The sequence below is a fragment of the Delphinus delphis genome, chromosome 2 (genome assembly GCF_949987515.2).
Source record: "Delphinus delphis chromosome 2, mDelDel1.2, whole genome shotgun sequence".
NCBI lineage: Eukaryota > Metazoa > Chordata > Mammalia > Artiodactyla > Delphinidae > Delphinus > Delphinus delphis.
The window spans coordinates 48,829,514-48,842,395 of NC_082684.1; positions in this window are offsets into that span (position 1 = coordinate 48,829,514).

Here is a 12,882-nt window from a genome sequence, read left to right on the forward strand (position 1 = left end):
TGCTCTTCTAACACTGCTAATGCAAAGACTTTTAGCAAGGTCCCTTTACGACTCGTTGGGAGTGACCCACAGGTAAACATACAACTGTAATACTGTGTGAGAGTTCCAGACATCACCAGCAGCCAGAATCTTGAAGCCAGAAACCTGGACTTATCCTTTACTCCCTCTTACTGAAGTTACAACATCCACTAGTTCATTGATTTCTGCTGTTCTCTCTCATGTCTCTCTCAAATCCCTCATCTTCTCCCAACCCCACTGATGCTGCCTCAAATCAGGCCCTCATCATTTTTGCTTACTCTAATTGTCTGATTTCTTAGGTCCAGTCTTGCCTTCTCCAATCCATTCCCCCACACAGCAATGATACTGATTTTCTAAAACAAAAACCTGTCCATAACAGTTTAATGCTTAGAATCTTTTAGTGGGTCCTCGTTGCCTTCTAGTAATAATCAAAACTTTTATTTAACACCCTTTCGGATCCAGTCCCATCTGCTTTCAGACACTGGAGAGACAACAGTGAGCAAGACAGACCAAGCTTCTACTTTCATGAAGTTTAAAAGGCCCTTGAGGGAAAACAAGCAATAAACAGACACACAGACACACTCTTTTGCAGTCAAAAGGGTAACTTGTTTTGAGGGAAGAGGATGTACAAAGGGAAGGAGTGAGCAGCAGCACGGCCCAGAGGGGCTAGAGCTTATGGGAGCTGGAGGGTAGGAGAGAATGACAGCTGATGAGACTTGGACAGAGGCAAGGACCCGATCAAGAAAGACCTTTCATGCCACACTAAGGTAAAAAGTGGGGGAAAGCAGCTTTTCAATTTTATTTTCTGGAATTGACTCTTTAGTGCAAAAAACTAAGTTGTTTGCTCCTAACCATGTCTATTTCAGGCCCAAAGTTATCAGCCACTTGAAACTCTGGTCATCACCACCAGGTGTGAGAAGATTGGAAGAGGATTCAGACACAGAGAAGGCTGCAGGGACCCCCAGACTCGAGCAGGGGTTAAAGCTAATTTTGGAAAAGACGTATAGCAGATTATAAGCATTCAACTTCTTTTTTATTTACAAACCATTTTGTCTTTTTTTCCTGCATTTGGCCTACCTTGAATGAAGTGTCCAACAAGAAGTGAATCTTAGACAATTCCATTTCTGAAGACCGAGCCCTCTATGTATTTACGTCAAGAAGGGGAAGTAGGGGCTTCCCTGGTGGCGCAGTGGTTGAGAGTCCGCCTGCCGATGCAGGGGACACGGGTTCGTGCCCCGGTCTGGGAGGATCCCGCATGCCGCGGAGCGGCTGGGCCCGTGAGCCATGGCCGCTGAGCCTGTGCGTCTGGAGCCTGTGCTCTGCAAACGGGAGAGGCCACAACAGTGAGAGGCCCGCATACCGCTAAAAAAAAAAAAAAAAAAAAAAAAGAAGGGGAATTCGACTTTTATTATCAGATGACCTGAACTCCAATCTAATAGTTGAGCAGGGGGTTGATAGGTCATTAATCCATCTGTTTAATTATTCAACAAAGTTGTTCAATATTGTCTGTGTGCCAGGCAGTCTTCTAGGCATTTTGGATGCACCTGTGAACTTTTACACAGAAACCTCTGCCCTCGGAGAGCTTGCCATCTGGCAAGGGAAGATGAGCAATATAATTATAAATAAGTAAATTATTTCATATTTTAGAAGGCAGTAAGTCCTATGGGAAAGTCATAAGATAAGAGGAATAGGAGGGGAGGTGGGGACAGTGGAGGCAGTGGGAAACGATGCAGCTTGCAGTTTTCAACAGGATGGTCAGGTTAGGCCTCATTGAGAAGGTAAATGTAGAGATGTAAGGAGGTAAGGGAGTTAGCCACATGAATAAATGGGGAAAGACAGTTCTAGTAGAGTACTCAGTGTAAACGAGAGATGGGGAAGGTTGATATATTTTTAAATAATTGAAAAATCAAAAGAATATTTCAGGGCACATGACAATTATATGAAATTCAAATTTTGTGTCCCTAAATAAAGTGGTATTGGAACACAGCCACACCCATTTGCTTACTGACTGCTCTGGTGCTATAAGCGTAGAGCTGAATGGCTATGACAGAGACACATGGCTCACAGAGCCTAGAATATTTGCAAGAGTTCATATGGTTTCAGAAATGTAGAGGAGGCAATGTCAACATTATTACCAGGCCAACGCATTATCAAGTCAGACAACAAATCAGAGATACAGGTTGCTCTTTGAGGTTATTTTCACAACTTGCAACATTTTTTTAAAGTCTTAGCAGTTTTTACTAGAGCCCTTTGTTCAAATTATTCTTCCGAAGACAACAGAATAAGTTGGTAACAAGTCTCTATCACATAGAAAGACAAGTTTGATATTCTAATGAATGCTGTCAATTTAATGCCCCATTAAATCAGATCTTTTTTAACAAGATGTAAATGCAGAGAGGTCTTTATTCTTCCTTGGGAGAGAACATCTCCTTCATCTCTTTCTGAGACTCTTCTGTTAATTTTGAAGACTTGCACCTTTTTTTTTTTTTTTTTAGGTCAGGCTCTGGAATTTCATGATTTAATATTAAAAGCAAAAAGCAGGCCAGTGAATCTCAAATTTAATGGTAGAAATGGAATAGGAATGAATAGGAATTTCCTTAGTCCTATACAGGGAGCATGAAGGATTCACCTTCCATACTTGATACTCAGGAGAAAAGCTTGCCTGACAATGAAAGCAACACAAAGAAAACAGAGCCAAGAGGTAGAAAAAGACAATTCCTGAAAATGTCTTGCTTTTCAGATATGTGAGCCCATAAATTCCTTTGGGTGCTTGATCCAGGTTGGGTTAGGGTTTTGTCACTTATGATTGAAATAGTCTTAACATGAGGACAGAGGCCAGAGAGAGTCAAAAGAAACAATCCAGAGCCGGTGGGACTCAGCATGGGATAAGCCGGGGATGGCTTAAAGGTGACCTCGGGAATGTCACACATCAGAGAATTGAAGAATGGTGGATGCAGGCATAGAAGCAGGAGCATCGGTACAAATGACCCAGCTGGGGAACATGAGGAATCACGTTCAGGACCTACTGAGTTTGAGGTGATGGTTGATGTAAATGTGAAGGAAACCAGAATATGTCACCGCCAAATAGGTGTACCTCTGTGACATAAAAATTATTTTGAGCTGAAGGCAATTGAGAAGCAACAAACCCAGAAAAAGCTCCCCTTTTTTTGCCTAAAGGCAGGTTATAAATTCTCCTTTTACTAGAGGTAGATTCTCATCAGCCCAGAGATGCAACAGAGAAATCTGCAAACAAACCTTCCTCCATTAGTTTCCTCCCATGTATTTATCTTCCCTCCTTAGTTGGCTACCCTTGGAAGACTAAAACTGCTCTGTCCTGTTATTTCTCTACAAATGTACTGTTCTCTGTCGAAAATGCTCTGTAAGCTGGAATTCTAAGCTGCCATTTTGAGTTACTTTTGGTTTAGGTTCTCCTGCATGATGAGTGCTGCACGTGTTAATAACTGGATTGCTTTTCTCTGGTTAACCTGTTTTTGTTGTTGTTGTTGTTACAGGGGTTTCAGCCAAGAACTCAGAGGGCAGAGGGAGAATTATGATGTTTCTTCGCTTACACCCGTGAACACTCCTGAGATTCAGGAGTGAGCTTGAGTGAGTGGTCCAGGCGAGAGATGTCAACTGAGGAGCTGTCGGTATAAAGCTGTAGTTGAACCGTGAGGATGGGCTCCCTGAGAAACCACGGAAAGAAAAGAGGGTGCTGGTGACTGCATCCTAGGAAAACCCGGTATTCATAGTTAAGTGGGAGTAAGAGAGAAAGTCACAGAAAAGTGAATTTCATGAGAAAAATGGTTGGAAAGAGAAAGAAAACCAGGAATATGTCACGTCCCAAAAGGCAGCGAGGAAAGGGTTTGGAGAGGCAGGGTTTGGAGAGGAAGCGTTGGGAGCAGGGCAATGGAGATCAACATTTGCGTTGACAGAATTTTGACAAAGCTTCCCCTAAACATTATAGAAGAGCCGATTCTGAATGCTTGAAAGCAGGTAATGAATAAGGCAGAGCTTATGATCTCATAGATTAACATATAAATTTAAATAATCTGCTTTCCAGATCTCCTGTGGACACTGTTATTCCCTCTTTCCTCTCCTCGGCACCCCAGTGAACCCTCAGGTAGATTTGCTAACTCTCTGAATCACCCACAAAGGCTTAGTCATTTCCCTTTTTTCTAATTTTTTTTTTTTTTTTTTTTGCGGTACACGGGCCTCTCACTGCTGTGGCCTCTCCCGTTGCGGAGCACAGGCTCCGGACGCGCAGGCTCAGAGGCCATGGCTCACGGGCCCAGCCGCTCCGCGGCATGTGGGATCTTCCCGGACCGGGGCACGAACCCGTGTCCCCTGCATCGGCAGGTGGACTCTCAACCACTGCGCCACCAGGGAAGCCCCCTTTAATATTTTTTAATTATTATTATTTTATTGAGGTATAGTTGAACTACAATATTATATGTTTCAGATGTACAACATAGTGATTCACATTTTTTAAAGATTATACTACATTTATAGCTATTATTTAATATAGGCTGTATTCTCTGTGATGTACACTATATCCTTGTAGCTTATTTATTTTATACACAGTAATTTGTACCTTTTAATCCCCTACCCCTATCTTGCCTTTCCCTTCTTCCCTCTCCCCACTGGTAACCACTGGTTTGTTCTCTATGAGTCTGTTTCTGTTTTGTTATATTCACTAGTTTATTTTTTTAGATTCCACATCTAAGTGATATCATACAATATTTGTCTGTCTCTGACTTATTTCACTAAGCATAGTACTGGCTAAATCGTCCTTTTTTCAAATTTCTGAGAACTGGTCTTTCTCCAGGATACTAGGAGTTGGGCAGGGGCTGCCACTACAGGGCTCCCTATGGTTTTGGGAAGTCAGGTTTCTCAAAGGCCCTTTGATCATCTTGTAAAGGGCATTGTCCTGACAAGTGGGCTCCAAATGCAGGCTTCACATTGGAGCCAGACTTCCCAGGATTCCTCTCTGCAAACCACAGCACTGGAGCTCAGCCTGCAGGCTGCAAAGAAGGGAGGAGATGGGGAACTCCTCCAGACTTGCCCTAATCCTACACTGGCTCTCAGATACGAGGACATTTTATGTAAAATTTTATTTTGGAGCAGGAACACAGGATTCTCTACCTTGTACTTCAAAGTCTCGCAGAACTATTCTGTGCTCAAATGACAGGTAAACCCCAAGTAACTCACAGTGGGTCAATCTAGGAGGAAGTCAGACCTGGGTGAGGGTGGAGAGCATTCATTCACCAGATATTTATTGAGCATCTGTTCTGTACCATGCTAGATACTTGAGATATACTGATGATAAAGACAGATCTGATCTTTATCATCATGGAACTTATAGCCCAACAGGGAGACAGAAAACAGCAACAAGGCAAAGGAGATAGAGACAAACAGAAAGGTCTCTGATTTAGACAGGGTAGTCAGAAGAGGTCTCTTGAAGGTGGTGACCTTTGGGCTGAGTCATAAAGGATGAGCTATTACTGGATGTTCAAATGAGAAAAAAGGCAGAGAAAATAGTATGAGCCAAAAATCTCTTTGGCAGGAAGGACATGATACTGTGGAACCGAAGGCAGAGCAGGGTGGAGGAGGGCGTGAGCAAGGTGGGTGGTGGGTATGTTTGTGTTAAGTGGGGAGGGAGTGATGGTAGGGAAAGGGCAGGTGATAAAGATTCTCTTCTCAGCCTACCTTGAGCCAGGCTCCTCGGAGCCCTCTCCTCGACTAGGTCTCAAGCTTGATCTATAAAGACTTGAACAAACACTAACATATTTTCTAACAGCTCAAGGCCACATCCCTAAGATAACCCTAGCCTCCCGCCCCCCTGCTTAAAGTACCTACCTAAGAAAACTCAAGGCTGTCAAAAAATTTGCTGTCTGTTCTGGCCATGACCTGAGGATAAGGCCTCTGTCTCTCAGTCTCTATTGGAAGATAGTATCCTAACTTCCATAGTGGCCAGCCAACAGACACAGCCAGTCTAATTGCACTTATACTGACTAGCGCTTTGCAATCTTGCACTTCCTTGGCAAATCCAGGTTGAGTTCCGTTCATGGTGGACTCTTTCTTGTTGCAAACTGTATTGCTGATTAAAATCTGTCCTTACCACTTTAACTAGCGTCTGGCTTTGTTTATCTTTGACACAGGTCAGCAGGGCCTTGGAGGCCAAGTAATCTGGATTTTCTTCTAAGTGCAAAAGCAAGCCATTGATGGTATTAAACAGAGGGTGACAAGCTGCGACTTGGGCTTTATGATCCTCCTGGCTGCCGGGTGGGTGGACAACGGAAAGTAGCTGGTAACGCATAAGAAACTGGGAGGCCTGTTAGGAGGCTGCTGCAATGATTAGGGAACAGGGGCGAATTTCAGGGCAGGCTGTCTGGTATATTTTCATGTATATGAGAGGGGATTAGCTATTGCAAATTACCCTTTCCCCTCTTTTCAGCCATGTTTATGGATGATGGAGTGTCATCCCTATAAACTATTCACCCTCATAACTCCTGTTTATTACTCAGCATTGCTGGAAGAGCTGGAGAGACATTTGGATAATTTTTCCTTTATAGTAAAATACATTCTAAACAGCAAGAGCACATTAGATAGAAAAGGAGAAATACAGCCCCTGTCAGTCAAGACGTATTTCTCAGCTCTCCCATTTTGACTCTTAATTCAAACAGATTTTCCTATTTTCCAGTGAGATGCAGGCCCCAATTCCTCTCCTCGGCTCAGGAAAAGCTTTTTCTTTTGAAAAGCTCCCTGGAAAATATGGTAAATATGGTAAATTGAGGCTTAATAATAGAGGAAAAGTTTTGCTCTTCACTCTCATCCCCCCTTGAACACTGTTTCTCTTTATTTTTCATGTTTGCTGCATCATTCTTACTTAGCTTTGGCCAATGAGAGCAGCGGCAGCAGCCTCCTGGGAATTCCATGTTCAGTGCCTAACATCCCATGCTGGGCACGGGTGTTAGCCTCTGGGACCGGCATTCTCTCTCATCCTTTCCTCTCCAGCTGTCATCACGAAATCTCCCCAATGGTGGTGTTGGAACCTGAGACCTGACCTCACTGGTCCCACTAATGACTATGCAGGAATAAATAATTTAGATTGTTAATGAGGGTTTGAGCTATTTCCCCAATGAACCCAACTTTCTGGCAGCCCTAGTCTTCAGAGTTCAGCAGAGTGTGTGTCTTTAAAAGTTCTGCCTTTTTCACACTCTTTCCTCACAGTCAGGAAGTATTTGGGATTTTTGTTTGTTTTTATAAATTTTATTTATTTATTTTTGGCTCCGTTGGGTCTTCGTTGCTGTGCGCAGGCTTTCTCTAGTTGGTGGCAAGCGGCGGCTACTCTTCGTTGCGGTGCGTGGGCTTCTCGTTGCGGTGGCTTCTCTTGTTGTGGAGCACGGGCTCTAGAGTGCAGGCTCAGTAGCTGTGGCGCACGGGCTTAGTTGCTCCGCGGCATGTGGGATCTTCCTGGACCAGGGCCCGAACCTGTGTCCCCTGCGTTGGCAGGCGGACTCTTAACCACTGCACCACCAGAGAAGCCCTGGGATTTTTTTTTTTTTTTTTAAAGTACAGATCTGCTTCTGACCATGGGCCTCTTTGATAGCGCTCATGGGAAATAAAGTAGGTGCCAGCCTGTCCAATCCAAGCATTGCTGGAGAAAGTGAAATAAAACAGTTCACAAATGTGAACCGAATTTCTGCTTGAACCTCCTTTCCACTTGTGGTAGAAGCTCAATCACAGTCAGCTTATGATATGATGAGTCCATTACGATCTCGTTTCCAAGGGTTATGCCTGAATTTGGGGGACACTCAGAAATGCCAAGGAGTGGGTGGTGGATCAGTGCCCTCACAGACCACCCCCAGTACCCCAGGATGTTCTCATTTCTGCCCAGTCTTTGGTTGTTGGTGCACAAGTCACTGCTGGCCCCCTTCATGCCCACAGCCAAGTCTCTAGGTTCTCTGTGCTGTACTGCCCTCAGTTGTTCTGGAACATCTCACTGCTCTTGCACCATCTAAGTGACAGAACTCCACTTCCATGGCCTCTGGGACCCAGGGGACTGCAGCGCTGATCCTCTGCTGCTGCCTGTTTAACTGAGTAACTCAGCCCCATCTGCCTATGTCAGACTGCAAACCAGTGGCCCACACGTGGTCCTCAGATATGTTTTGTTTCATCTGGACTACTACAAAATTACAATTAGATCCAACACTTAGAAGTCAGAAGATTTCACATATTTCAGATCCTCCTCCCATCCTTTCCTGTCTCCTTGCCTTCTCTGAGCCCATCAATAGACTTATATCACCTTTAAAAAGCCACCCCTTGCAATATGCCTCAAAATACCACTTCAAGCTTACTTTTTCCAGTTCTGCTTCACATTCAACACTGTATGGAGCTAGAGACTTGACATTCCCTGAACCCCAGTGCTTCTTAAACTATTTGTGGCGAAGGACCAATTTAAAAATTTCCAATTGATTGCAATAGTAAAAGACAAAAGAGTTTAACAGTAAATGAAAAATGAAATAAAAGGACATAAACACAAGCTCAATTTTTAAAAAAGTATTAGTTTGAACAGAAAATTACTCCTTCAAATTACTATATAAATTTTTAAAATGCTTACTCTCAGTTTCTCTACTTAACTCATTGTAGATCAGTAGCAGTTGTAAGCACGGCCCTGAACAACTCCCAGATTTCTCTGCTTCTGTGCCTTTTCTTATGCTGTTCCTCCACCTTGAATGCTGTGCCCATTGCTGTCCACCCTCCCTGCCTTCCCTGGCCTTCAGGCTCTTCTTCTCAAGACCTCCTGATCTTCCAAGGTCCTTTCAAATGCCATCTCTGCTAGGAGGCATCTTTCCTGCTCTTTGAGCCCCCATGGAACACAGATTGACTGTCATCCTTTGGGCATTGTATTATGATCATGGTGTACTGGTGTCATTATACCCTGGCCTGATATTCCACTTCCTGAGCTTGAGGACTTTCTTTCCCATGGTACTAACACAGAGCCTTGTATCTAGTAAGCTGTCAACACATGCTTGCTGATTTGATACTTCAGTTAAAAAAAATAAAGATACCAGGACTTCCCCGGTGGCTCAGTGGTTAAAAATCTGCCTGCCAAAGCAGGGGACATGGGTTCGATCCCTGGTCCGGGAAGATCCCACATGCCGTGGAGCAACTAAGCCCATGTGCCACAACTACTGAGCCTGCGAGCCACAACTACTGAGCCCACGCACCTAGAGCCCGTGCTCCGCAACAAAAGAAGCCACCGCAATGAGAAGCCCGTGCACCGCGTCGAAGAGTAGCCCCCGCTCGCCACCAACTAGAGAAAGCCTGCACGCAGCAACGAAGACCCAATGCAGCCAAAAATAAATAAAATAAAATAAATTAATTAAAAAACAAAAGACGACAACAAAAAACAAAGATCCACTGGGTTGCTCACATAGCATTAGTGGCAGAGGTGGGAACAAAACTCAGGCTCTTAGTTTCATTCTCAAGAATTCTCAAAAAAATAGCCTTAAAACTTGAGATCTCTATTATAGAGGATCACAGAAAAATCTGATGAACAGAAGAAAACCATAGGTCTATTTATTATTGCCAAATGAAATTTGACAATCTGAATGTCTTACTGAATTTGAATGAAGGCTCAGGCACCTTGAGGAAGCACATGAAAAGGCCCTGGAATTAGAATCCACATGTTCACGTTCACCCAAGATTTGGTCATTCCTGATTCTCTTTCCAGCTTAAAAAAAGGGGCGGGGGAGGGACTCCAGAGGACTGAGAAATCCAAAAGGGATATTACTAAGGGGGCTGCTGGCAGGAGTTCATCCAGCCTCAGAGAGACTGTTCTTGGAAAAGAACACTCTGGAGAGCTGGAACAATGAAGGAACCAGGCAGCTTGGGAGCGATAGCAAAGATGTGGAAAACCCTGCCTACCCTTTCAGGGCCTCTTTGAAGTTGAGGGAGGTCAGACTATTTCTAGTTTTTGAGGTTTTAGGTATGTTTTTAAAATCAAGGACCACCAAACCTTGTAAAAATTGTGGTATACATTAAATGTTTAATGTACAGCAAATTAACACTTTTTGCACACACACACACACACACACACACACACACACTCACTCTCTCTCTCTCTCTCTCTCTCTCTCTCTCTCTCTCTCTCACAGATAAGAAGACTGCATATGTAGCCTCATGTGGAAATTTAGCTCAATGTCTGTATGTAAGGCTGTTTGTGAGTATGAGGCCTGGGATGGGGGTTGAGGTTGGTGGTAGGAAGACCCACTTCTGATGGTTTATGGCTGATTTCCCCTCCTTTCTGCCCCAAAGAGTTCAGATATTTGCCTCCTATTCTACCTTGGGAACCATTTGCAGCCATTTTCTCTCTCTATTCAAACATTCCCTGACAATCTCATTCATTCTTAGGGTTCGAACTGCCATGTTTGCCGACTGTCAGATCTATATACCCTCATGTCTGGCCTCTCTCCTGAAGCCCAGATCCTTGTATACAGTCTTTGTACCCAATGTCCACTGGACATTTCCATCCCTCTTGACACCTCAAACTCAGTGTTTCCAAAAATAAAGCCCACTCTCTCTTCCTTTTCCTTTCGTATTCCCCAATCTCTGATTCTGTGCTCCAGATCCAGTTGACCATGACAAGACCCAGCCTGGAACTCCCTCTCACCTGTCCCCGCCATTCCCCTTTGCCCAGTTCCTGCCTACGCAGCCCTAAGATGGCATTTCCCTTACTCCGGAAAGCTGCCACTAACTCCTTGGAACAGGCTGGGCCCCTGGCCACACACTTTCATCCAACTGACTTGCTATTCTGTTTACTTACCACCATGGTGAGAAGTTAATTAATTGTGGACTTTTTCTTTTTATGACTGTTCCCACTGATAGCAGATAAACCCCTTGACTGTATGGATCGTTTCTACCTTGTTTGCTGCTCTATTGCCAGGGTCTGGTATATGGTACCCAGAATGCTGTAGGCACTTAATAATTATGTATTGACAGACTGACTGAATAAATGAATCCTGTCTCTCCTCTGCTTAAAACACTTCAAGCTGGCAGTCCTAAAGTCCCATCCATTCAGCATGGGGTCTGAGGCCCTATATGTCTGAAGCCTGTCTACATTCCTTTTCACCCTCATTCTGTTGGTCCTGGGTCCTGTATAGTCTAGTGGGTAAGAGTTCAAGTTTTATAATCTGATGGCCTGGGTTCAGGGATCCCAGCTGTGCCACTTACTAATAATTTTCTTTGGAATATTACTAATAATTTTACTACTAATATTTTTTCTACTTACTAATTATTTTCCCTGGGAAAATTATTAAAGCTTTCTGTGCCTCAGTCTCCTGTCTTTTTAAAATTATTAATTAATTAATTTTAATTAATTAATTTATTTTTGGCTGTGTTGGGTCTTTGTTGCTGTGTGCGGGTTTTCTCTAATTGCAGGGAGCAAGGTCTACTCTTTGTTGTGGTGCGTGGGCTTCTCATTGCAGTGGCTTCTCTTGTTGCAGAGCACAGTCTCTAGGCACACGGGCTTCAGTAGTTGTGGCACATGGGCTCAGTAGCTGTAGCTCGCAGGCTCTAGAGTGCATGCTCACTAGTTGTGGCACACGGGCTGAGTTGCTCTGAGGCATGTGGGATCTTCCCGGACCAGGGCTCGAACCCGTGCCCCCTGCATTGGCAGGCGGGTTCTTAACCACTGCGCCACTAGGGAAGTCCCAGTTTCCTGTCCTTTAAATGAGATTAGTAATAGTACTTACCTGGTAGGCTGTGAAGATTAAAATTATCTTTATTCATCAACATATTACATATATGATACACATATACACATGTGTATATGAATTTATATGTATCAACACATAATGCACACATATCGCATATGTGTATGATATGTGCATATGTTAATAATATGTATACATGTATATTAATTCATTTGTGCATGTATGTGTATGTATGAATTGATATGCAAAGAGTGTGTGTGTGTGTGTGTGTGTGTGTGTGTGTGTGTACACAGTGCTTGCAGCAGTGCCTGGCACGAAGCACACGCTGTGCTAATTTCCTATCACGCCCTCCCACACTCAGTGCTTGAACCACACTGAACCAGTGTTGGTTCCGCAGGGCACCATGACCTCTCTTCTCTGCCCCTTTGCACTTGCTCCCCTCTCAGCCTGGAATAGCCTAGTATCCTTCCTCTACTTGGGGAAGTCCTCCTGGCCTTCACGACCCCGGTCAGGTCACCACCTTTGGGGTGCCTTGGACCACCCTCTTTCCACCTGGTGGTGTGCAACTTCCCTCAGTGCATCATGACTCCGTGTAATCATTTCTAGTCTGCTGCCGTCAGTGACTGTGAGCTCCTTGAGGGTAGGGTTTGTGTTTCATTGTTTTGTATCCTGCATCTAGCACAGTGTCCTGGCTCCAGCAGTGCTCTAGAAATATTTGTTGAAAAGTGTAAACAATTAAAATGACTTATAGGCAGGACTTGTATATACATATGTACACATGGGCCAGTGACCCCTGTGGAGGGCCTGGGTCATCCATAGGAGAGGAAGGAGGGCTCAGTGTAGGGCCATGGCACGAAGGAAGAAGCCCCTCTGTTTCTGGGGGTGGAGGTTGTGTGGAAGGAACAGCATTAACACAGGAGTATGTCCAGCTTCGCATGTGAATATCCTGGGCACATTCTGCTGTTCTTACCTCTGCAATGCTCTATATGCTCTGGTTGTAGCTTTGCTCCTAATTTGACTGTGATCTTGGGAAACAAATTCTCGAAACTTCAGTTCTCTCATCTATAAAACAGAGACCCAATCAACTGCCCTGACTGGGTTGATATTTATCTGCAGTCCCTTCTATGGCAGAACTGACTGCTTTGGA